This window comes from Protopterus annectens, chromosome 2.part1, assembly GCF_019279795.1.
Source record: "Protopterus annectens isolate FY-2018-M chromosome 2.part1, PAN1.0, whole genome shotgun sequence".
NCBI lineage: Eukaryota > Metazoa > Chordata > Ceratodontiformes > Protopteridae > Protopterus > Protopterus annectens.
Window position 1 is genome coordinate 943,629,790 of NC_056729.1, and position 26,195 is coordinate 943,655,984.

Sequence of the window (26,195 nt, forward strand, 5' to 3'; positions counted from 1 at the left end):
ACCCCTATCACTGTCCCTCTGCTGACTATTTTTCCTTGTGCCTGTTATATTCTTGTAAACTACTGCCTACCTTCTTATCTTTCTTTAACAAACTCTCCTTTACATATCTCTAAACTACATAGCATATGAAATAGTAGTGTTTCAGCTACTCTGCTTAGCTGATAGACTTCGCTCTCCTCTCTGGCTGTTTCCCTGTGCTTTCTGCCTCCCGCCCTATCCTTCCCTTCTAGCTATTGGTTCTACCTTCTGCTTCCCCTCCCCCCTACACCCTCGAACTCTATATGTAGTGGCCTCATTGCTAAGGCGCCATCTTTGAATCCCATCTTGAAAACTGCAGGTCTCCCCTGGTTGTCCGCGTGGTGTGCTGCCGGTAAGTGAGCATTTCTATTCAGATACTGACTTATTTTGCTCAGAATTGAGCATTTTTAATTAGATATTGCATTATTTTGAGCGTATATCTGACTAAACTGTAGAAAGAGACTTAGGTTTCAGTCGCTGGGATCCGGCGTGCTCCTAACGCTTCTATTATGAATGTCTCTCACTGATTGTAACTCTGTAAGTAGTTGCTAGTGTTTCTAAAGACTAAACCTGTAGAAAGAGTCTTAGGTTGTACTCGCTGGATCCGGCGTGCTCCTAACGCTTCTTTTGTGATTGTATCTCACTGTTTTTGGCTCTGCAAGTAGTCGCTAGTGTTTCTAAAACCTAACCCTGTAGAAAGAGTGTTAGGTTGCAGTCGCTGGGATCCTGCGTGCTCCTAACGCTTCTTGTATGATGGTCTCTCTCCAATTTTAGCTCTGCAAGTAGTCGCTAATATTTCTAAAGTCATAATTACTGTTTTTACCTAATAGAGTTTTGTAACACCCATTTATTGACCTTTTTCTGCTTGTAAGGGAGTATTTTACTTGGTTATTGCCTTATTTTGCTTGTACATTTGTCAAAACCTGTGGAAAGAGTCTTAGGTTGTAGTCGTTGGGACCCTGCCTTTTTATGGTGGTCTCTCACTAATTTAAGCTCTAAAAGTAGTCGCTAGTGTTTCTAAAGGCATTACTACTGTTTTTTTACCTTCAAGTGGTTTCTATCACCTATAATGTATTGTCATGTAGTTACTGAGGTCCTGCCCTCTTGAATATCTGGACACACTGTTTTTGTGGCTGTTTACTATTGATTTATCAGTAATTAAGTAAAGCATAGCTCTTCTGTGGCCTTCTGGTCAGCTACTGTATATAATCACTAGGAGGAATTTTGAAGAGCATGTTCACTACAAACGCTGCTCTCTCTTAAATTACTCTCTGTATGTGGTGACAAGCGTTACATCCTACTAAATTTCTCTACTGAATGGATAAATACTGTATTGTTTCTATACATTGTATGTATATATAAATACCCTTACTTGCATGGTACATGAATGCTTAATCCTTTACTTGTATAGTGAATGAATATACTGTTAACATCTGCATTTAACCTGGTTTAGAACAGCTAGATTTCTGTACCAAATTACATTCACTGGATACTTGTATTATTGCATTGACATTACTTATATCAACTGTTGCTAATATTGAAATATTATCTTGGTATACCTGTTATAGTAACTAGCAGATATCTAATTCTCCCTCTCTTTACTGACATACTTCTTTATCTGATATCTCTCTACCCATTCCTCTGCTTAACCTCCTATGCTATTTCTGTTTCCTTTGGTCTTCCTAACCCTATATTTCTTCTGTTTTGTATTACAGCATTAAAGCCTAGTGCTCCTCATCGGGTTGTCCCCTCCCTGCTGACCCATCTCACTTGGTATCACTGAAGCAACATAGCAGGATAATTGTGTTGGCACCCAAGAAGCACCCCTATTCTCCTCTTGAACGACGGGTTATCTGCTGCTTAATCCTTCCACTACTGCCTGTATGTCACTTTGCCTAATTATTTTAGTTTATGTTTTGTCCTATTGTGGAAGCACACACGTGACACCAGCTACGGTTTTCCCCTCAGCTTTCAGACACTTACCCCTAACATCTTTCCTCTTTTACTGCTACTCCCTCCTACCCCAGGTTGTCTAACTTTTCCTCCACTGTTATCCCACTTGCCTGCCTGTTTCTGCTCCCATACTGTCTGTAATTTGCTTTCCTGGCCTGTTGCACTCTTTTTCCCTCTTATTCCTCCCTATCCTTCATCAATTGACTATATCTTGAACATCTCTACTTGTATACTTGCTATTACCCCTATCACTGTCCCTCTGCTGACTATTTTTCCTTGTGCCTGTTATATTCTTGCAAACTACTGCCTACCTTCTTATCTTTCTCTAACAAACTCTCCTTTACATATCTCTAAACTACATAGCATATGAAACAGTAGTGTTTCAGCTACTCTGCTTAGCTGATAGACTTCGCTCTCCTCTCTGGCTGTTTCCCTGTGCTTTCTGCCTCCGCCCTATCCTTCCCTTCTAGCTATTGGTTCTACCTTCTGCTTCCCTCCCCTACACCCTCGAACTCTATATGTAGTGGCCTCATTGCTAAGGCGCCATCTTTGAATCCCATCTTGAAAACTGCAGGTCTCCCTGGTTGTCCGTGGTGTGCTGCCGGTAAGTGAGCATTTCTATTCAGATACTGACTTATTTTGCTCAGAATTGAGCATTTTTAATTAGATATTGCATTATTTTGAGCGTATATCTGACTAAACTGTAGAAAGAGACTTAGGTTGCAGTCGCTGGGATCCGGCGTGCTCCTAACGCTTCTATTATGAATGTCTCTCACTGATTGTAACTCTGTAAGTAGTTGCTAGTGTTTCTAAAGACTAAACCTGTAGATAGAGTCTTAGGTTGTACTCGCTGGATCCGGCGTGCTCCTAACGCTTCTTTTGTGATTGTATCTCACTGTTTTTGGCTCTGCAAGTAGTCGCTAGTGTTTCTAAAACCTAAACCTGTAGAAAGAGTGTTAGGTTGCAGTCGCTGGGATCCTGCGTGCTCCTAACGCTTCTTGTATGATGGTCTCTCTCCAATTTTAGCTCTGCAAGTAGTCGCTAATATTTTTAAAGTCATAATTACTGTTTTTACCTAATAGAGTTTTGTAACACCCATTTATTGACCTTTTTCTGCTTATAAGGGAGTATTTTAGTTGGTTATTGCCTTATTTTGCTTGTACATTTGTCAAAACCTGTGGAAAGAGTCTTAGGTTGTAGTCGTTGGGACCCTGCCTTTTTATGGTGGTCTCTCACTAATTTAAGCTCTAAAAGTAGTCGCTAGTGTTTCTAAAGGCATTACTACTGTTTTTTTTTACCTTCAAGTGGTTTCTATCACCTATAATGTATTGTCATGTAGTTACTGAGGTCCTGCCCTCTTGAATACCTGGACACACTGTTTTTGTGGCTGTTTACTATTGATTTATCAGTAATTAAGTAAAGCATAGCTCTTCTGTGGCCTTCTGGTCAGCTACTGTATATAATCACTAGGAGGAATTTTGAAGAGCATGTTCACTACAAACGCTGCTCTCTCTTAAATTACTCTCTGTATGTGGTGACAAGCGTTACATCCTACTAAATTTCTCTACTGAATGGATAAATACTGTATTGTTTCTATACATTGTATGTATATATAAATACCCTTACTTGCATGGTACATGAATGCTTAATCCTTTACTTGTATAGTGAATGAATATACTGTTAACATCTGCATTTAACCTGGTTTAGAACAGCTAGATTTCTGTACCAAATTACATTCACTGGATACTTGTATTATTGCATTGACATTACTTATATCAACTGTTGCTAATATTGAAATATTATCTTGGTATACCTGTTATAGTAACTAGCAGATATCTAATTCTCCCTCTCTTTACTGACATACTTCTTTATCTGATATCTCTCTACCCATTCCTCTGCTTAACCTCCTATGCTATTTCTGTTTCCTTTGGTCTTCCTAACCCTATATTTCTTCTGTTTTGTATTACAGCATTAAAGCCTAGTGCTCCTCATCGGGTTGTCCCCTCCCTGCTGACCCATCTCACTTGGTATCACTGAAGCAACATAGCAGGATAATTGTGTTGGCACCCAAGAAGCACCCCTATTCTCCTCTTGAACGACGGGTTATCTGCTGCTTAATCCTTCCACTACTGCCTGTATGTCACTTTGCCTAATTATTTTAGTTTATGTTTTGTCCTATTGTGGAAGCACACACGTGACACCAGCTACGGTTTTCCCCTCAGCTTTCAGACACTTACCCCTAACATCTTTCCTCTTTTACTGCTACTCCCTCCTACCCCAGGTTGTCTAACTTTTCCTCCACTGTTATCCCACTTGCCTGCCTGTTTCTGCTCCCATACTGTCTGTAATTTGCTTTCCTGGCCTGTTGCACTCTTTTTCCCTCTTATTCCTCCCTATCCTTCATCAATTGACTATATCTTGAACATCTCTACTTGTATACTTGCTATTACCCCTATCACTGTCCCTCTGCTGACTATTTTTCCTTGTGCCTGTTATATTCTTGCAAACTACTGCCTACCTTCTTATCTTTCTTTAACAACTCTCCTTTACATATCTCTAAACTACATAGCATATGAAACAGTAGTGTTTCAGCTACTCTGCTTAGCTGATAGACTTCGCTCTCCTCTCTGGCTGTTTCCCTGTGCTTTCTGCCTCCCGCCCCTATCCTTCCCTTCTAGCTATTGGTTCTACCTTCTGCTTCCCCTCCCCCCTACACCCTCGAACTCTATATGTAGTGGCCTCATTGCTAAGGCGCCATCTTTGAATCCTATCTTGAAAGCTGCAGGTCGCGGCTGGTTGTCCGCGTGGTGTGCTGCCGGTAAGTGAGCATTTCTATTCAGATACTGACTTATTTTGCTCAGAATTGAGCATTTTTAATTAGATATTGCATTATTTTGAGCGTATATCTGACTAAACTGTAGAAAGAGACTTAGGTTGCAGTCGCTGGGATCCGGCGTGCTCCTAACGCTTCTATTATGAATGTCTCTCACTGATTGTAACTCTGTAAGTAGTTGCTAGTGTTTCTAAAGACTAAACCTGTAGATAGAGTCTTAGGTTGTACTCGCTGGATCCGGCGTGCTCCTAACGCTTCTTTTGTGATTGTATCTCACTGTTTTTGGCTCTGTAAGTAGTCGCTAGTGTTTCTAAAACCTAAACCTGTAGAAAGAGTGTTAGGTTGCAGTCGCTGGGATCCTGCGTGCTCCTAACGCTTCTTGTATGATGGTCTCTCTCCAATTTTAGCTCTGCAAGTAGTCGCTAATATTTTTAAAGTCATAATTACTGTTTTTACCTAATAGAGTTTTGTAACACCCATTTATTGACCTTTTTCTGCTTATAAGGGAGTATTTTAGTTGGTTATTGCCTTATTTTGCTTGTACATTTGTCAAAACCTGTGGAAAGAGTCTTAGGTTGTAGTCGTTGGGACCCTGCCTTTTTATGGTGGTCTCTCACTAATTTAAGCTCTAAAAGTAGTCGCTAGTGTTTCTAAAGGCATTACTACTGTTTTTTACCTTCAAGTGGTTTCTATCACCTATAATGTATTGTCATGTAGTTACTGAGGTCCTGCCCTCTTGAATATCTGGACACACTGTTTTTGTGGCTGTTTACTATTGATTTATCAGTAATTAAGTAAAGCATAGCTCTTCTGTGGCCTTCTGGTCAGCTACTGTATATAATCACTAGGAGGAATTTTGAAGAGCATGTTCACTACAAACGCTGCTCTCTCTTAAATTACTCTCTGTATGTGGTGACAAGCGTTATATCCTACTAAATTTCTCTACTGAATGGATAAATACTGTATTGTTTCTATACATTGTATGTATATATAAATACCCTTACTTGCATGGTACATGAATGCTTAATCCTTTACTTGTATAGTGAATGAATATACTGTTAACATCTGCATTTAACCTGGTTTAGAACAGCTAGATTTCTGTACCAAATTACATTCACTGGATACTTGTATTATTGCATTGACATTACTTATATCAACTGTTGCTAATATTGAAATATTATCTTGGTATACCTGTTATAGTAACTAGCAGATATCTAATTCTCCCTCTCTTTACTGACATACTTCTTTATCTGATATCTCTCTACCCATTCCTCTGCTTAACCTCCTATGCTATTTCTGTTTCCTTTGGTCTTCCTAACCCTATATTTCTTCTGTTTTGTATTACAGCATTAAAGCCTAGTGCTCCTCATCGGGTTGTCCCCTCCCTGCTGACCCATCTCACTTGGTATCACTGAAGCAACATAGCAGGATAATTGTGTTGGCACCCAAGAAGCACCCCTATTCTCCTCTTGAACGACGGGTTATCTGCTGCTTAATCCTTCCACTACTGCCTGTATGTCACTTTGCCTAATTATTTTAGTTTATGTTTTGTCCTATTGTGGAAGCACACACGTGACACCAGCTACGGTTTTCCCCTCAGCTTTCAGACACTTACCCCTAACATCTTTCCTCTTTTACTGCTACTCCCTCCTACCCCAGGTTGTCTAACTTTTCCTCCACTGTTATCCCACTTGCCTGCCTGTTTCTGCTCCCATACTGTCTGTAATTTGCTTTCCTGGCCTGTTGCACTCTTTTTCCCTCTTATTCCTCCCTATCCTTCATCAATTGACTATATCTTGAACATCTCTACTTGTATACTTGCTATTACCCCTATCACTGTCCCTCTGCTGACTATTTTTCCTTGTGCCTGTTATATTCTTGCAAACTACTGCCTACCTTCTTATCTTTCTTTAACAACTCTCCTTTACATATCTCTAAACTACATAGCATATGAAACAGTAGTGTTTCAGATACTCTGCTTAGCTGATAGACTTCGCTCTCCTCTCTGGCTGTTTCCCTGTGCTTTCTGCCTCCCGCCCCTATCCTTCCCTTCTAGCTATTGGTTCTACCTTCTGCTTCCTCTCTCCCCTACACCCTCGAACTCTATATGTAGTGGCCTCATTGCTAAGGCGCCATCTTTGAATCCCATCTTGAAAACTGCAGGTCTCCCCTGGTTGTCCGCGTGGTGTGCTGCCGGTAAGTGAGCATTTCTACTCAAATACTGACTTATTTTGCTCAGAATTGAGCATTTTTAATTGGATATTGCATTATTTTGAGCGTATATCTGACTAAACTGTAGAAAGAGACTTAGGTTGCAGTCGCTGGGATCCGGCGTGCTCCTAACGCTTCTATTATGAATGTCTCTCACTGATTGTAACTCTGTAAGTAGTTGCTAGTGTTTCTAAAGACTAAACCTGTAGATAGAGTCTTAGGTTGTACTCGCTGGATCCGGCGTGCTCCTAACGCTTCTTTTGTGATTGTATCTCACTGTTTTTGGCTCTGTAAGTAGTCGCTAGTGTTTCTAAAACCTAAACCTGTAGAAAGAGTGTTAGGTTGCAGTCGCTGGGATCCTGCGTGCTCCTAACGCTTCTTGTATGATGGTCTCTCTCCAATTTTAGCTCTGCAAGTAGTCGCTAATATTTTTAAAGTCATAATTACTGTTTTTACCTAATAGAGTTTTGTAACACCCATTTATTGACCTTTTTCTGCTTATAAGGGAGTATTTTAGTTGGTTATTGCCTTATTTTGCTTGTACATTTGTCTAAACCTGTGGAAAGAGTCTTAGGTTGTAGTCGTTGGGACCCTGCCTTTTTATGGTGGTCTCTCACTAATTTAAGCTCTAAAAGTAGTCGCTAGTGTTTCTAAAGGCATTACTACTGTTTTTTACCTTCAAGTGGTTTCTATCACCTATAATGTATTGTCATGTAGTTACTGAGGTCCTGCCCTCTTGAATACCTGGACACACTGTTTTTGTGGCTGTTTACTATTGATTTATCAGTAATTAAGTAAAGCATAGCTCTTCTGTGGCCTTCTGGTCAGCTACTGTATATAATCACTAGGAGGAATTTTGAAGAGCATGTTCACTACAAACGCTGCTCTCTCTTAAATTACTCTCTGTATGTGGTGACAAGCGTTATATCCTACTAAATTTCTCTACTGAATGGATAAATACTGTATTGTTTCTATACATTGTATGTATATATAAATACCCTTACTTGCATGGTACATGAATGCTTAATCCTTTACTTGTATAGTGAATGAATATACTGTTAACATCTGCATTTAACCTGGTTTAGAACAGCTAGATTTCTGTACCAAATTACATTCACTGGATACTTGTATTATTGCATTGACATTACTTATATCAACTGTTGCTAATATTGATATATTATCTTGGTATACCTGTTATAGTAACTAGCAGATATCTAATTCTCCCTCTCTTTACTGACATACTTCTTTATCTGATATCTCTCTACCCATTCCTCTGCTTAACCTCCTATGCTATTTCTGTTTCCTTTGGTCTTCCTAACCCTATATTTCTTCTGTTTTGTATTACAGCATTAAAGCCTAGTGCTCCTCATCGGGTTGTCCCCTCCCTGCTGACCCATCTCACTTGGTATCACTGAAGCAACATAGCAGGATAATTGTGTTGGCACCCAAGAAGCACCCCTATTCTCCTCTTGAACGACGGGTTATCTGCTGCTTAATCCTTCCACTACTGCCTGTATGTCACTTTGCCTAATTATTTTAGTTTATGTTTTGTCCTATTGTGGAAGCACACACGTGACACCAGCTACGGTTTTCCCCTCAGCTTTCAGACACTTACCCCTAACATCTTTCCTCTTTTACTGCTACTCCCTCCTACCCCAGGTTGTCTAACTTTTCCTCCACTGTTATCCCACTTGCCTGCCTGTTTCTGCTCCCATACTGTCTGTAATTTGCTTTCCTGGCCTGTTGCACTCTTTTTCCCTCTTATTCCTCCCTATCCTTCATCAATTGACTATATCTTGAACATCTCTACTTGTATACTTGCTATTACCCCTATCACTGTCCCTCTGCTGACTATTTTTCCCTGTGCCTGTTATATTCTTGCAAACTACTGCCTACCTTCTTATCTTTCTTTAACAACTCTCCTTTACATATCTCTAAACTACATAGCATATGAAACAGTAGTGTTTCAGATACTCTGCTTAGCTGATAGACTTCGCTCTCCTCTCTGGCTGTTTCCCTGTGCTTTCTGCCTCCCGCCCTATCCTTCCCTTCTAGCTATTGGTTCTACCTTCTGCTTCGCCAGCGCACTACACCCTCGGACGCTATATGTAGTGGCCTCATTGCTAAGGCGCCAACTTTGGATCCTATCTTGAAAACTGCAGGTCTTCCCTGGTTGTCCGCGTGGTGTGCTGCCGGTAAGTGAGCATTTCTACTCAAATACTGACTTATTTTGCTCAGAATTGAGCATTTTTAATTGGATATTGCATTATTTTGAGCGTATATCTGACTAAACTGTAGAAAGAGACTTAGGTTGCAGTCGCTGGGATCCGGCGTGCTCCTAACGCTTCTATTATGAATGTCTCTCACTGATTGTAACTCTGTAAGTAGTTGCTAGTGTTTCTAAAGACTAAACCTGTAGATAGAGTCTTAGGTTGCACTCGCTGGATCGCGCGTGCTCCTAACGCTTCTTTTGTGATTGTATCTCACTGTTTTTGGCTCTGTAAGTAGTCGCTAGTGTTTCTAAAACCTAAACCTGTAGAAAGAGTGTTAGGTTGCAGTCGCTGGGATCCTGCGTGCTCCTAACGCTTCTTGTATGATGGTCTCTCTCCAATTTTAGCTCTGCAAGTAGTCGCTAATATTTTTAAAGTCATAATTACTGTTTTTACCTAATAGAGTTTTGTAACACCCATTTATTGACCTTTTTCTGCTTATAAGGGAGTATTTTAGTTGGTTATTGCCTTATTTTGCTTGTACATTTGTCTAAACCTGTGGAAAGAGTCTTAGGTTGTAGTCGTTGGGACCCTGCCTTTTTATGGTGGTCTCTCACTAATTTAAGCTCTAAAAGTAGTCGCTAGTGTTTCTAAAGGCATTACTACTGTTTTTACCTTCAAGTGGTTTCTATCACCTATAATGTATTGTCATGTAGTTACTGAGGTCCTGCCCTCTTGAATACCTGGACACACTGTTTTTGTGGCTGTTTACTATTGATTTATCAGTAATTAAGTAAAGCATAGCTCTTCTGTGGCCTTCTGGTCAGCTACTGTATATAATCACTAGGAGGAATTTTGAAGAGCATGTTCACTACAAACGCTGCTCTCTCTTAAATTACTCTCTGTATGTGGTGACAAGCGTTATATCCTACTAAATTTCTCTACTGAATGGATAAATACTGTATTGTTTCTATACATTGTATGTATATATAAATACCCTTACTTGCATGGTACATGAATGCTTAATCCTTTACTTGTATAGTGAATGAATATACTGTTAACATCTGCATTTAACCTGGTTTAGAACAGCTAGATTTCTGTACCAAATTACATTCACTGGATACTTGTATTATTGCATTGACATTACTTATATCAACTGTTGCTAATATTGATATATTATCTTGGTATACCTGTTATAGTAACTAGCAGATATCTAATTCTCCCTCTCTTTACTGACATACTTCTTTATCTGATATCTCTCTACCCATTCCTCTGCTTAACCTCCTATGCTATTTCTGTTTCCTTTGGTCTTCCTAACCCTATATTTCTTCTGTTTTGTATTACAGCATTAAAGCCTAGTGCTCCTCATCGGGTTGTCCCCTCCCTGCTGACCCATCTCACTTGGTATCACTGAAGCAACATAGCAGGATAATTGTGTTGGCACCCAAGAAGCACCCCTATTCTCCTCTTGAACGACGGGTTATCTGCTGCTTAATCCTTCCACTACTGCCTGTATGTCACTTTGCCTAATTATTTTAGTTTATGTTTTGTCCTATTGTGGAAGCACACACGTGACACCAGCTACGGTTTTCCCCTCAGCTTTCAGACACTTACCCCTAACATCTTTCCTCTTTTACTGCTACTCCCTCCTACCCCAGGTTGTCTAACTTTTCCTCCACTGTTATCCCACTTGCCTGCCTGTTTCTGCTCCCATACTGTCTGTAATTTGCTTTCCTGGCCTGTTGCACTCTTTTTCCCTCTTATTCCTCCCTATCCTTCATCAATTGACTATATCTTGAACATCTCTACTTGTATACTTGCTATTACCCCTATCACTGTCCCTCTGCTGACTATTTTCCCTGTGCCTGTTATATTCTTGCAAACTACTGCCTACCTTCTTATCTTTCTTTAACAACTCTCCTTTACATATCTCTAAACTACATAGCATATGAAACAGTAGTGTTTCAGATACTCTGCTTAGCTGATAGACTTCGCTCTCCTCTCTGGCTGTTTCTGCCCGCCCCCTCCCTACCCCTTATCCCACCCACCCCATTCCCTAGCTTTATACCTGACATACCACACCTCCTCCTTCTCTCCACCTATCCTAGCCTCCTACATACCACTCCTCCTCTATATCTTAACCTACCCTAAGCTCCTACCTCAGCTGTACCCGCCTCCTGTCAAACCTCCCTCTGTTACGTCCTCCTACTCCCCTCCCCTCCCAATAACTACTCACTTACCTTGATATCCACCTGGTTTCATTTACTCACTCTATACTCTTAGCCTATATCCAGTTTATTCCTTTCTCTTTCACCACAATATGTCTACCAAAACTTACAAACCAATACCCAAGGCGCCTGTATTAGGAACTACCTTGGAAAACATAACACTTCCACCTATTATTTTGCTTGCCCTTACATTACCATACTTCCTAACCTGTTATGAATCAAATCCCAACTACCACTTTATCTACTCACCCAAACATACAGCCACTGATCTCATAAGCCTAAAACTTACTCATTTAAACATTACGTCTATCCCTAGCTACCTCCTTGCCAGATATCACAGACTGTCCCACATTAAATTTCTAAATCTCTTGATTAAGAAACCAAAATACTTATTGTACTCCCCTATCATAGCTTACCTTGAACATAGCCACTCTACCTTGGTTGACGGGACATCCACCCCAACCCAGGGCCCTTAACTACTCCACCTGGTGTGGCAACCACTTCACTAAACTCTTCCCTACTACTACCAACCTTTAATACAAACACTCTACTCATAGGTCACCTTAATATACAAAGTGTCAATAATAAAATCACCCATCTCCACTCCCTTCTACAACACCACTCCTTTGATATTCTTTGTTTAACTGAAACCTGGTTAAAACCCTTTACCAAAGATAATGAAATCTTACCTCCAGGTTATAACATATTGAGACTTGACCGCAAAACTAAAAAAGGCGGAGGAGTTGCACTCCTATTCAAAACAGAACTTAGTGTAACATTAATACCCTATGATAACCTGGACAATAACAAGACTGAACTTCTTATCTCAAAGCTACAACTAAACCCTAAAAATCCATCTATATCATCTGTATATATCTACCCCCTGGAAATAATTCTACTACTATAGAAAATAACCTTAGTTGGCTCTCCTCCTCCTATCCCCAAGAAACCATAATTCTCGGAGACTTTAACCTGGACTGGTCCTCTTTAACTACTAATAACCCAGCTTCACATATTAACCTCCATGACTTTACTCAAATAATAAACGCCTCCACTAGGACCAATAAAACTAACAACAAAGAAAGCATTCTAGACTGGATTCTCATTAATAAACCTCTTATTAAATATCAGTCTGGAGTACTACCTGATGACTTTAGCGATCACAACCTAACCTATATTACTAGACAAAGAAATGCCTCTAACAACACACCTACCTACAGGATCCTACGTAATCTCAAATGTTTCAACCCTATACAATTTAGAACTGAACTAAGTGCTTGCAACTGGAACCAACTAAAGACACTTCCTCTTGAAGAAGCTGTACAATACTTTAATACTACATTCCTAACTATTCTAGATAATCATGCCCCATCACGCACTATCCAAATTAATTCTAAACCTGCCCCCTGGTTATCTAAAGATACAAGACAAAAATGCTACTTAGAAACAAAGCTTGGATAAAATGGCGAGCTAGCAAATCTTCTGCAGACCAACAGACCTTTAGATACCTAAGAAACAGTACTAAAAAAGCTATCTTCTCTGATAAAAGAAGTTATTATAGCAATCTCCAGCAAACTAATCACAATAACCCTCAAAAATTCTGGTCAACCCTAAACAGGCTTCTACACCCTGGACAGACTACCACTCCATCCCCTACCGGATCTGAAAATAATTCTTCCCTTGATACTGCCAATACTTTCAACTCTTTCTTTATTGATACTATTAATTCTTTGGCCTCTCACCTCTCTAGTGACTATACTAGTATCCCTGACCCTGCATCCTCCAGACTACCAATCTTTAGGCTACAACCCATCTCCACTGCCTTTATACAAAAATGTATCCACAAACTTAAACCCTGCACCCCCTCGGCTGACCAACTCCCATCTGAATTCCTTCAAAAGCAGCCTCTGAAATTGCCTATCCCATATCTATTCTCATTAACAGAACCATAAATGAAGAAACCATACCTGACATTTGGAAAATCTCTCACATCATACCCTTGCACAAAGGAGGTAACTCCTATGAACTCTCTAATTATAGGCCCATAGCTCTCTTGTCCCCACTAGCAAAGATCATGGAAAAATGTGTTCATCATCAGTTAATGGACCACTTAATAAAGTACAACATTCTCACTAACTGTCAACATGGATTTAGGCCTTCTCACAGCACAACCACCGCTCTCCTCACTTTTACAGACCATATTAATAAGAATCGTAATAACAGCATCCTGTCTTCAGCTCTCTTTATTGACCTGTCTAAGGCCTTTGATATGGTTAACCACTCCATTCTCCTGAAAATTCTTGAATCTCTCTCCTTAGAATCTAAGGCTGTCCACTGGTTTAATTCCTATCTTACAAACAGGAAACAAGCCGTTCTTTGGGATAACAAACTCTCATCCCTTCTCCCTATCTCACTTGGGGTCCCCAAGGATCTATTCTTGGACCACTTCTTTTCTCCCTCTTTATAAATGACTTACAAGCAGCGATTCCCCAGGCCACTTGTATACAATATGCTGACGACTCCACATTAATTTGCTCTGCTAAATCCATCTCTGAACTACAAATTAACACTCAAGCTGTTTTCTCCAAAGTTGAAACCTGGTTCTCAAAACGATGCCTACTTCTAAATGCTAAAAACCAAACTCTTACTCTTTAAGCCCACTACCAGATCCCCTACACTAGACTTTACTATCCTATCTAGCAATGGAACTACTATATCACCTGACCCTACAACCAAACTACTAGGTGTCACAATTGACAACAACCTCACCTTTGATTGTCATATCAATAATACCATTAAATCTGTAAACAGAAAACTCGGCTCTCTCTATAGAATTAAAACTTTCTTAACCTCTTCAGCCAAAGCTACCCTTGCCCACTCTCATCTAATTTCTACTCTTCTCTATGCTTCACCTATTTATACTAACCTCAAGAAAAATATTCTCTCTAAACTATCTACCACGCACAATAATATAGCTAGATTTGTTACTGGTAAACCTTTCAGAACACACCACTGTCTGAATCTGCAGCAGCTAAACTGGCTTGAACTATCAAACATGTTACTTCTTTCCCAACTCACATTTGTTCATAGAGCATTTTACCAACCTCACAACACACCTATACTCTCCAACCTCTGCATCCCCTACTCTAATCTAAACTCCCTCCGCTCATCTAGCAAACTGCTAGTTACCTTAACCAAATCTAAAAACCTAGCAGGTGATTCCCTTTTTTCAAATACCATTGGAAAACACTGGAATCAACTTCCTTCTGAACTTACTTCTATTGCCTCCTCTGTTTTGTTTAAACAAAAACTCAGAAGTTACCTTAAAAGCCACTGGATGTGTCCCTGCTCTAATCCTGACTAAAATAATTTCCATCTATTATTCTCGTTTCTCTCCCTACTCATCTGCTCTTTCTGCTTCCTCCCTTACCTTTCTCTTTTTACCATTACAGACTGCTCCTTGTCTTCGTCATCTTTATGGCCCTTAATCTCTCTCTAACTACCTTATGTCTATTTATATCTGCTCTCTCTATTGTTGCTTCTCTTTCTTTAATCTTATACTTCCTCCTTGGTATTAAAACATGTTAGAATGTTCATCATTGTGTTACTCAGATTTGCTAGAAAGTTAAGTGTTGTTCTTTCGGTTAACTTATTACATTTCCTTTTCCATGTTCTTTCACTTTTTTTCCTGTTTTTGATATAGGTAATAATGTGTATTATGTCATTTGTCCTCATGATGTATCTCCTTTTGTCTATATGTGGAGCTTTTCTCCCCGGGCCTCTGCTGAAAATGGAAATATATCCAGTTGGACTAGCCCGGTCAACAAATGTAAAATAAATAAAATAAAAAATAGAGAGGGAGTTGTTCCTGTTTTTCTACTGTTAGGAATGCCATTTGTTTCGATGTGTCCAGCTCTGCACCCAAAAAGGTTATCCTTTGGGATGGTATCAGCCTTGACTTTTTTATATTGACTGTATATCCCAGGGCTTGTAGTAGGTAAATGACCCTTTTCAAGTCTTCTGCTAGTTTGTTTTTGTTGTCCGCTTGTATCAGGCAGTCGTCCAGGTAAGGGTAGATTTGGATTCCCTGAAGCCTGCAATGAGCAATTACTGATGCCAGGCATTTCGTGAACACTCTGGGCAGTAGATAAGCCAAAGGCAATGCTGAGAATTGATAATGCTCTGATCCTGCAAGAAATCTGAGGTATCTTCTGCAAATTGGTCGTATGGGGACGTGCAGGTATGCCTCCTTGAGATCTAGAGTTACCAGCCAAGACTCCTTGCCCAGCATGGGAAGAAGCTGCTGTAGGGTCAGCATTTTGAATTTTGGAACAATGAGGAATGTGTTTAAAGCGGACAGGTCGAGAATAGGTCTCCATTTGCTTTCTTTTCTTGGTACCAGGAAGAGTCTGGAGTAAAATCCCTGTCCTTGCTCCATAGATGGTACCTTTTCCACAGCTCTCATCCTTAATAATTGAGTTATTTGTTTTAGAGCTTCTGCCTTTTGATTTGGAGGTAGGTTTGGCATTCCACTCTTCCCTGGTAGAGTATGGAAGTGAAACCTGTAACCTTGGTCTATTGTCTGCAAAATCCACTTGTCTCTTGTGATGTAATGCCAGTTTACTGAAAATAAAGCTAGCTTCCCGCCTAAGGGTGCTTCTAGTTGTTCCCTGGTAGGCGGTGCCAGAGCCAAGTCACTGTGATTGTCCTGTAGTAGTGGTGGTGGCTGTGTCTGTGGCTGTGCCTCGCTGGTTGTTACCCTGCCACTGGCGTCCCCTGTAGGCACCCCTGGATTGATTTCTGCCTCTTGAACGCCTATTCCTGCCTCTCTGAGCTCTGGAGGAGTCTGGAAAGGACCAATTCTTGGAGGGCCAATTCCTGCTAAACCTTGGAGGTTGGACCTGTAAGAAATCTTTCACTGTTTGGACAGATTTTGCCTTCTCTTCCATCTTCTTCAGCACCTGTTGTGCAGGAGAGCCAAACAAATTGATCTTGTCCATGGGAGCATCTAGTAGTTTTGATTTGACATGGTCTGGTAAGGCCTGCTCTTTTAACCATGCATGCCTTCTGATAACTGTGCCAGTCATGGCTGATCTAAAGGAAGCCTCCAGTGCATCATAGCCGCATTTTAAGGAATGGTTACTGACTTGCTGTATGTTATGTACCATTTCCTGAACAGATTTTTTGTCTAATGATTCATCCGTGGACAGCTTTTTGGTTAACTGGTCTAGCATAAATTCTTGATACTGGATCATGTGAAATTGACAGTTCAAGGCCCTAGCTGAAAGAGTAGCAGAAGTGTAAACTTTTTTACCCCATCTCTCTAAGGACCTGGATTCCCTTTCAGAGGGGAGGGGGTTTTTGGCAGAGGTAGCTGCTACAGCCTTAGGTCCCTGGGAGATAGTCTCGGGATCTGCAAAAGGAGCCTTATACAAATGGTAATGCGTGTCCGGGACCCTGTAGTACCTATCGGGCTTAGCAGGGGCCGGAGGTAGTGAATCAGGAGCAGTACAAGCATCACTAGTTGAGAGGGTGGCCTAATGGTTAAGGTGTTTGCCTTACAAACACAAGGTACAGGGTTTGAGTCTCCCAAGGGATAATTGGCTAAGCTTAAAAATGGCTTGCAAGGGCAGTTAGCTATAGGGGGTTGGGAGGATGGCCTAATGGTTAAGGTGTTTGCCTTACAAACACAATGTACAGGGTTTGAATCTCACAGGGGATAATTGTCTAGGCTTAAAATGGCTCGCAAGGGCAGTTAGCCTAGTACTAATCTATGAATCTATGAATCTAAATTAAATGCATCATCTACAACAGAAAGAACTGGAGGTATGGCTAAAGGCCTATGTTGTGGTAAATGCAGAAACGTTCTAAGCCTTTTTCTAGAGTCTGAAAAATTCTGGCCCTGCCACTGAAATTGTTCCCTCATAGCATGCAAGGTTTCCCCAAAGGAAAATTCCTCAGGCGGAGAGGCAGAAGGGATGGACTCTTCAGCATCAGAGTCTTCATAAGGGGAGAAAAGAGCCTCTGGAGGGTCTGTATTATCTGAGTCATCAGAGGAATCATCTGTAGAAACTGGCTCAGGGGGCTCTGCTCTAGGCCTCTTCTCTGGAGGTGGGTGAGAGGCCCTGTTTGTGAGAGGTTGGGATCCCCGGATTAAAGAAATGAGATCCTCTGCTAGAGTAAGCATTTGTGAACTAGAGCTAGGCCTGTGAGAGGGGGTCTTAGCAGGCACAGATTTAGTAGTTTTAGCTGCTTTAGCCCTGGCAAAGGCCTTAATGGACATGGTTGCAGGTGGCCTAGCAGCTCCACGTGCAGGGGTTGAAATATCCAAGGGAATAGTGTCAGATAATTCCTGAGAAACTGCAAGAGCAGGAGGGATTTCAGAAGCCGATTCCACCAGGTTGGAAGAGGCCACGGTAGGAGGTAAGTTTTCGGCTGAAGGAAGAACCGCTTGCTTGGTTTCAGCCGAAACCGAGACACTCGCGGTTGGCTTAACCGCGGTTTCGGCCGAAACCGCGGACCGCGAGTGTCAGTCCTTTTCCTTGCGCTTTTTAGATATTTGCGTAGTCGGAGGATCCGACAGCATAATGTAAGCAAAAGCGGAGCCGAAAAACTCCTCAGCAAATTCCGACCGACGTCTAAGCGTCCGTCGGTTAAAAGAAGCACAGGCTAGACAAGCTGCTACGTCGTGGTCTGGGCCTAAACAAGGTAAGCAGTAAGAGTGGAAATCTTTATGAGGTATTTGTTTCCCACAAGTTAAACAGTTATTCACTTTTTCTGACATCGGCTGAGGCAAGAAAGAGTCCCCAACGGGGTACTTAGCTTTTTAGAAGTCTTCGGTAGTAGTAGAAGTATTCGGTAGTAGTAATCTCTGGTTCTGACCGACCGGCACTTGCGACAGCTTCTGCTTCGGGCGCCAAGCGGCAAGAAAGACTGAGGAAAATGGCGTCGGCTGATGCCTTTATACCCGAATAACTGCAGCTATGACGTCGGGTGAAGTGCGACACCAGCCGAGGCCAGACCCAGACTTTGGAATCCGGCCGACCAAAGGGCTGCCTGACGACAGGACAACCCATTTGTAAGGACTGCAGATGCATCCTTGAAGGACATCAATAATTTTACAATCTTCAACAATAAAAACAAAAATATATGCAGTTTAAATAATTTTAACAAATTAGACATAATATAAAAACATTGGTTAAGAATCGATACAAGGTATATGACAAGCGTTTAATATTTAGAGAAAGTTTAGATAGTTTGTAGATAAATGAAAGGTAAGTTAGTGTAATACAAATAGGAACTGCAATATGAACTGATGGAAAAACAGGTTTATGGTATATTTACAGAGAAAATCAGAAAAGAGAATTAGACAGCAGTAGAGAAATAAGTGAAGAAGGGAGAGTATGGAGGCACAAGGAATAAAAAGGTACTGCTCACATTTAGGGATATAGGTTAATCCTGGTTTTGAGCAAGAACAGAGACAGATTTTAGCTAGGAAGTCTTTCAGAGTGGGTTTGAAAGATGGAAGGGAGGGTATAGACCTGATGGATACAGGTAAGGAGTTCCAGGATTTAACAACTTTGTATGAGTATAGATAATGCCTAGCAGACTTGCTAGGTTTATAGACAGGAGTTTTTGGTTACTGAATCACAGTGATCGACTGGGAACATAGTTGTGCTAAATGTATTTTTTTTAGTGATGGACAGGCAGATGGATGCTGGATAATTTTATAGGTTGTAAGAAGTTGTATATATGTTAGCTGATGTGGCAGTTCTAACCAATTTAGGCTTTTCATTGCTAAACAGTGGTGGGTTCTGAAAGGGGTATGTGCTGCAAATTTAACAACTTTTTTATAGCATTGTTCACATTTCAGTTTTTGTAAAGCCTGGAGATTAGTAAGGATAAGAGCACCCTAAATAAGAGTTGGGAGGAGATAAGTAGCGGCAAGTGTATTTTAGTTGCAATGGTGAGAAAGTTTTTTTGGCTCTGTAAAGCATCCCGAGTTTTTGATGTTTTTCTTATACAATTTTTTTATATGCAGATCCAATCTAAGATTATCATCCACTATCACCCCTAATAGTTTGCTATGAGAAGTGACGTCAGTAGTTGTATTATCAAGAGAGAGGACTTGAAAAAATAAATTTAGGGAAAAAGTTGTAGTTTTGTCTTTTTTGGGTTGAGCATGGGTTGTGAGTTAAAAGCCGTTTCTGTGGCTGCTAAAGCTTCCTGGGTAATTTTTGGAGGTGTACCACATTGTCAGATATGCAAATGTGAGTGCAGTCATCTGCGTATTGTATTAGAGTGGCCTGTTCTGTGGAAATTTAGAGAGTGTTGGTGAAAATCTTAAAGAGGATGAGACCAAGGATAGAGCCTTGTGGTACACCAGTGGTGACTAGGAGGTAAGGAGAGAAAGTACTGTGCTATTTTACTGACTGATACCTATTGGACAGGTAGCTTTTGAACATACCTCTCAACCATACCGAATTCCTCAATATTTACCGGTTTTGAGGGCAAAATAATGGGGTGCCATGAATTCCCAAGTGGCCCCTTTAATTCCCAATTTAATTTTAGATCTTTTTATTTATTTATTTATTTATTTTAAATTTACCACTTTAAATTTATCGCTGACATCACCACACACCTCCAGTCTATAGGGGAAGTGCATAATGACATCAGGTGCTGCCTGTGGACCTGGTCAGACATTGATTTTTTTTAAATATTTGGAGGGAAATAGGGAATATAACAGAAGAATGGAGGCAGCCTTGCAGAATCCACCCACATATCTCAGTCTTCATGTAAGAGAAAAGAATAAAACGGTTTAGTCACTGTCTGTAAGTCCATTCAAGCAAGCTTCCATTTAGTATAGTTTTTAACCTTTTTGGCGGCCGGTGAGTGTGCAAGTCTGTCTTTGCTGGGCTAAAGTTCTGCTCTGCAGTGCTGTTTAACTTTTGTGTGCAAGTCCATTTTTGCTGGGCCAGAGGAAAACTTTTATCTGTAAGTTCAACTGTGTACAGTTTGGAACTTGTATGTCTTGTAAGTGATTAGGTTCTGCTGGATTTGGATTTTCCCTTCTTGCTTGTTGTATTACCATTTTTGTTAGTTTCTGAGACAATACGCATAGTTAGAAGGAAGGTTAGGACATATTATGTGCCACTGGAATTGAACCTGCCGTTCCTGCACTTCTATGCTGTATGAAAATATGTTCAGCGGTTTCTACTGCTACTAAAATCATCTAGTTGCTAGCTTCTAAATATGCAGCCTTGAGTCAGATGTTTCCATTATGTAATGTCGCCTGTACTGATTTAATTTTAAGCTGTTTTTGTAAAACTTCTTTTTATTAGGTGACACGGTGTACATTACTTTATTTCCTTCTGTACTACCTCTAGTACCTGACTGCGGTGGTGGTGCTGCGGTAGCGTTGTCGCCTCACAGTAAGACGTTGTCCTGTTCAATTCTCAGCTAGAGCGTCTTCTGTGTGAAGACATGCACGAATGGGCGTACCTTCGTTGAAGGTTGTGCATCAGGGCCGGCAACTCGGCACGTAAAAATCTACTGCCAATCATTAGCGGACCGGAGTTCCACTGTGGCAACCCCTAACCGGGAAAAGCCAAAAGACACAACTACCTCTAGTACCTGCTTTCCACAGGTAACACCGGCATGGTTTGCTTTGCATGCACTATTTTCTAGGGGTGCTTTAAAATAAACCTGGAATGCAAAAGGCATTCCCTCCTTTTGGTTTTGGATACTGTCTCATCGAAAAAAAAAATACCGCATGTCCCATGTGTTTTGTTTTAATCTGATTCGGTTTAGTGTTACAGCAAGTGCCCTGTACTGCTCTTCAGAAATGAAAGTGCTACATTTGTGTAGTACTGTGATTTGATGCATCTGCTGTCCTGTCCTTATGCACCTAGCTGTATAGTAACCCCCTGCAGTTCCGAAGCAAAGGGTTGTTGTCCAGCTGCTTGATCACTAACACTTCCGTATGTACAACAGAGACAGTTTTCTAGGAATTGAGTGGTGATTGCATTAAGTCCTTGACTATAGGTAATAAGTTCATGTGGTGCAAATTAAAATGGCTAGTTATGCATACTGTAATAAATTCAACTATGGTTTTACAAGCTATAAATAGTCGCAGACATAAAATGCATCCATAAATCCTTGCTATAATAGAAGTGCATCATCATCATATTGCATATTTCAGAGTAAAACGCTGCAGTGCTGACAACAGCTTACTGAACAGAGTGTGTTATTGTGTTATGGTTCTGTCTTCTGTATGTCGGTAAAGGCCAACACAAGCTATTCTAGGTAAATCAGAAGAAACACGTCACTGCTTTGACACCTTTTTCTCTTAAATATATCAGAACTGACACTTTAATAAACACAATATTTACGGAATATGACTGGCTACTCCAAGTCTGCCAGAAATGCTGTTCTGGACTTTTTGATTTACTTTGGTAATTGCACCATGAGACTGAGACAAGCAAATTTTCCACTTTTTTAAGGAACTTTCTGAAAAGGGGGCCTAGCATACATTCTTGGTAGCCCTCTGACTCTATTTAAATAGCAGTTTAGAAAATGTCATAAAGCTGTTGAACAAGGTGAACAACTATTTGAAACATGTATCAGAAGTGGTGATACTGGGAAATCCAGCTGTACATGCAAACTAGGAAACATATCAGCACAAATAAAATAAAATAATAGTGCAATGACATGCTTAGAGATACCATAAATGGAGTACTTGAATTGTTCCTTTTTTTCTGGGAAAAATTTGTATCTCCATAGTTTCCAGTCCAGTGGCTTTTTATGATATTATGTATAAATACATAAAAATAAAAAGTGCTTAAATGCCAGTACTGTGGCCCCAAGTATACCACTTGTGTTTGGCTCTTTGGTCTGTTCCTCTTAAAATGTGTTGTTTTCTAGTGAGAACTGAATTCACTAAATAATGATAGCCAGTTAAGTTTCAGTCTTCCTATCTTTCATGAAATGCATGGTAACACAACATTTTATTCTAGCAATTAGATTATAAAATCAATGTTTAAAATGTTTCTCTGTTTTTTGACCTTTTGCCCCCCCCCAAAAAAAAAACAAAACTGAAGTTGAAAATAAGTGTGAGAAGCTGTACAAGATGCCTATGGCTTACACTACTATAATTCTATTTATAGCGTGGGTGTGGAAGTAGACTTTTATGATGGAAATGTTCTGAATTGGGCAGTTTTTTATTATCGGTTCATGCATTTTGTTTCATAGCCTACAGTAAAGCCTACTGGAAAAATGTTCAAACAAATTTAAAATGTGCTCTATCTAACAAGTGTGCTGTATTATACAAGGAATATAACTTAAAGTCAGGAAAGTATATCAAAGAAAAGAACACATGTATGTTTCTTGTTTTGTGTGCAAGGGGCCAATGATTTTAAAATATCTCATCGGTAATCTTTATCCAAAACTGGCCAGACACATTTTCTTTGGATGTGGTGTGTGGGTTTCAATGCTATTTTAATGAATGCGAGTTACAAGGGCAGAGAAGTTTTAATGCCAAGTCTATTTTCATTGTGAAACAGTATTGCTTTGTTTAGCAGATGTCTGTTAGTGTTTGTGCATTGTTGTGCTGCAAAATGTAAAAATAAAATCCAAATAATCATTGTAGAAATAAAGCAGTATGCACACATTAGTGTTTATGGTAAATGGGGCGAAATCGCCAGGTAATGTGACACTGGAATGGCTGCAGGGGGACTCTGGTGCTATATTTTGGTTGTCTGTTCTTCAGTTTGCATTTGAAAGTTGGTATCCCACAATTCCTTTGGAGTGGGTGGGGATACATAATTATGTATGCAGATTAGATTTTATTCAGTGTACAGATTTGTACCTATTTTTCATGGGCCTTGTCCAGATTTTTTGATGTTTCCAGGTTGAGAGGTATGCTTTTGAACCACAGAAAGATGGGCTGAGAGAGACTTATTGGTGAAATTTGAAGAAGACGTTTGCTGTGATAAACTGTGACAAAGGCTTTATATAAGTCTAGAAATAAGGAAGAGGCATTCCCCTTCAACAGTAATATTTTAACCTTTGTCAACCACTCGAAATAATCTATATTACTTCTTTCCCATGTCTTTTTCCCTATTTTGTCAACCATGTTTTTCAACTCTGTTTCCATTTTATTCCACTCACAAGCTATCGTTTCTGAAGTAAGTATTACCTTCCCTATCAGCTGATATCTACTACCCATTCCTTACATTCTTGTCTTTTAACAGATACATAGGAAACTTCACTATCTAATTTTTACATTACTGAAACCATTAAGGACCTGGCTATCACAATAAGCAATCAAGAAAACATTGAGTCCAACATTAAAACCATCGCCCACAAATGCTGCTCCATATGGAATGACCTGTTTTATGCAATAACCAGTAGGGATACTAAAGTTTTTATTCCACTTCACAATTCTGTCATTAGACTTCATATTAAACAATGAGGATCAATTTGCATTTATAGTTATGTCCCTAAAAAGATTAGAAAGGGTCCAGAAAATCAAGGGAATAAAGAGGCTACCTAGATTATGCCGATAGACAAAGGATGCTAAAACTATACTCTCTTGACCATCACTGATTGAGAGATGACTTGGTCAGCATTAGAAATGCTATCTTAATAAAACAGTAGCCTGAACCTTGAAAATAACATTAAAACATCATATATTTGGAATTAAGAGTAACGTATGTATAAATATGGTTACATATATGTGTGTATGTATGGATCTACTACTATTATTCTAGCCATGGAGATGTCGATGTTCTTTGTGTCAACAAAAAGACATCAACACACCTGAGCAGATGTTTCTAGGCTAATCCTTGGAACATGTAAGTAAAACAAAAGTATGTTTTTTTGCAAGGGAACAAACCCCATGCACCCCCAAACCCCCTGCTAATTATATATACTAACTTCAAGATTGCACAGTCCTTAGGGAAAGGGCATATCCTCATATCTGGGGAAATGTTGATCTCACACAAATGTCAATTTAGATATGTCGATGTATATATAGTTAGGGGGTGTGGGTTGCGTAGCCCCCCCAATTAGTTTGGGTTTATATTGTCTTCTGGAAAGAGTTAGTCATTGGTGTTATAAGTATGCATTTCTATGGTTTAAAATGCATTGTTTTGAAGCTTTTGGTGAAATATAATATAAAACCAAACTAGGTGGAAGGCTACACCCCCCACACCCCCTAACTATATATACTAACTCCAGGATTGCACTACAGTGGGAAAAAGGGCATATACCTCTTACTTGCCTTACAGTACTCTACACAGTAACTAAACAACTATGGTGTCACTGCTTAATGAATCAATAGCAACACTAATAACACACCAAATATTTTATTAAAGCTTTCGGGTCTACACCCTTCATCAGTACAAATCAACTACTCACATTCAACATTTAAATAGGAGAAAAAAGTATATCACATGTTTCAGCCAACCTATCAAACATTTAGCAATCAAATCTTAAAGAAACATATAAATAACTTTTAAAATATTATATATGTTTTTAGTAAGAGTTTATAAATGGATGTTCTATTATGTATTTTAATAGTATATATATATATATATATATATATATATATATATATATATATATATATATATATATATATATATTAAAAGTTTGTACTGATGAAGGGTGTAGACCCGAAAGCTTTAATAAAATATTTGGTGTGTTATTAGTACTCTACACAGTGCCAGTACTTCGATTCAGTGAAATGAGTTTTCAGTAATTTGAGCTTTCAGCGATTTGATCAGGGTAAATTGAAATTCAGTGAAATGAGCTTTCAGTTGAACAAAGTATATATATATTTATTTATATATATACACACATCTGAATCTGTCCTGGGGTTTTGGTGTGTTTCCTTTTGTGATCTTTTTTTTTTTTTGGTTCAGTGTTATAAGTTGATCCGTATGTTGACTTTTGGTGTAGCAGTTTATATAATCAAAATTAGATTTTGTTGGATTTAAAAATTGTTATCCCCATTTTATGATGTCTGTCATCTTATATCTCTCTCTTGAATGTCCTTCTGTTTGGTAAATGTAAGGCAGGATTAGATGGTCTGTTACAGGCTCATGCCTTGCATTACAGCATTGCCTAGGAAGTCTGTCTGCCATTCAGTATACCACAGTTGCTATGAAGGCAATGCTCGTTAATGGGTGTAATATTTTAATTTCAGATGTGTTACTTCTGAGTTGTTATAGAATACAGAACAATACTTAGAAGTAAATAGATAAGAGTTTCTTCTACCAAAGGCAGCATTAAATAAAAAAGTAGTTGTTAGCTGAATTGTTACAACTGAGGAAGCAAGTTTAATGACAAAAGGAAATATGTTCCATGTTTTGATGATGCAGATGTATTCAAGTTTTGGTAAGCTTTTTTTGAGTGTTGGAGAAAACAGTATTCACCTTTTATGTCAGACATATTTGATGAGTCAGATATTTAAAATGTACTTGATAAGTCAAATATTTGTCCAATTCATAGGATCATAGGAAGTTACTACACTATTGACCCGAGGGCCCTTATAAGTTTAGCCAAATTTACCCTTGTTACCATGATCAGCACCTATTCCCCTTGTCCAGTAGGGACACAGGTGAAAACCCTGGTGTGAATTGATGGTTACCCAACTGATCATACAGACTTTATTTGAAGGGGCCAATGAGGTACTCTGTTTGATGTGAAGTGGGAGTCTATTCCAAAGGCATGGTAACC

The 26,195-nt window shown here is 39.6% G+C and overlaps 1 protein-coding gene and 1 long non-coding RNA gene across 2 annotated transcripts in view; both read left to right on the forward strand.

Moving 5' to 3' along the window:
- LOC122794922 (probable ATP-dependent RNA helicase DDX60) overlaps positions 1–26,195 on the forward strand; it is a 2,165,155-nt gene that overhangs the window by 2,124,951 nt on the left and 14,009 nt on the right. The window lies entirely within an intron of this gene.
- On the forward strand, positions 1,734–10,730 carry LOC122794291. Its single transcript, XR_006363630.1, has 5 exons — positions 1,734–1,899; positions 3,941–4,106; positions 6,152–6,317; positions 8,363–8,528; positions 10,572–10,730. It is a non-coding gene; the product is annotated as an uncharacterized LOC122794291 (long non-coding RNA).